Consider the following 1334-nt stretch of genomic DNA (forward strand, 5'->3'; position numbering starts at 1 on the left):
AACTGCAAAAGCAAACTATTGTTGTCATCTCTGTTCATTATTTTTAGAACGTGTAAGTTCAAACTTACAGCAGAAAAGCTGGCTTTTCGTGGTTAACATATTTAACAAGACTGTTCCTGTCACATTTACAGAACTCTTCCTTTGAAGGAAAAAAACTTGGGGTGGAGAAAAAAAGCAAATTTCCAAACCTCAGAGCCTTCAGAATGGAACCCTGCTACTTTGTTAGTGTCTTTAAATTGAGTCATTCTAGAGAAAAACGATGTCAGTGTTTTTGTTAGAGTAATTGCTCTTGGGAATGGGGTGTGAAAAATACTTGACTACTGAGTTGCTGAATTCTTCTGATGGAAGCTTTTTGCTTTTTCTGCCATTATCCTTTCTCAGGCAAAAACTTTACGTTTGCTTTAAATCATAAAACAAAGGAAGTAAGCCTGAAAAAAGGTTCAAAGAGGAACTGAAGTTCAAAAATGTTGCAATTTGAGGTTTTTAATATTTAGGGAGTTTTAAATATTTTTGAGACCTCAAACTAGCTGTTCAGCTACCCTCGGGTTCTGAAGAAATCTGACTAATTTCTTGTGTTTGTCATTTGCTGTCTCATATCTTATTAGTGTCTGTGTCCCCTTTTTACATTTTGTCAGTGATGGCTGATCTATAGCCAATAATAATACTGATTTCTTGAGGTTTTTTCAATGTATCCTTTATAAGCATGCGGACATTCCAGCCTAAATAGGAAATGTGCATGGTCCAAATATTTTGCATTTTGACTTTGTCAGAGGGAGTTATCCCTTCTGTTTTTCATTGAGTCAGTTTTGGTCCTAGTGAAATCTTTATTAATAAGTAATACTTTAGGTAATTGATAGGGGTTTAAGGTATTTACATTTCTGCTGCTCACTACATCAGTCTTGGGAATAGGAATGGATCTTTACTGGTGGTACATCTGTGGGAATGTCACTCACTCAAAATGTTTCACTGATGAGCTTACCTGGAATAAATTCACTGATACAAGCTGCCCAGACTAATGGTTTTGTCCCAGTGGTGGCCTAACAGGCTGTTCTCCTCTTGGAATCATCATCCAGTTCTAACTCAGGGACTGACTGAGCAGGAGTTGTGTCCTGGTTGTGATAAACCTTAAATTCTATAGCCCTTGCATGAAGCCTGTGACTTATGTTTTGAAATGTAAAATTACAGTACTTCTGCTTTTGCTTATTTTTGAAGTTAATGTAGCATTAAAGCAATATGATTCCTGTTGCTTTTAACTCACAAGCCAGTGTCCTAACCAGAAAGAGACAGGGTTGTCTCTAAGGTAATGTTTGGGATGGATGCTGGTGTAGCTGACT

This window comes from Hirundo rustica, chromosome 7 (genome assembly GCF_015227805.2).
Source record: "Hirundo rustica isolate bHirRus1 chromosome 7, bHirRus1.pri.v3, whole genome shotgun sequence".
In the NCBI taxonomy this organism is placed as follows: domain Eukaryota; kingdom Metazoa; phylum Chordata; class Aves; order Passeriformes; family Hirundinidae; genus Hirundo; species Hirundo rustica.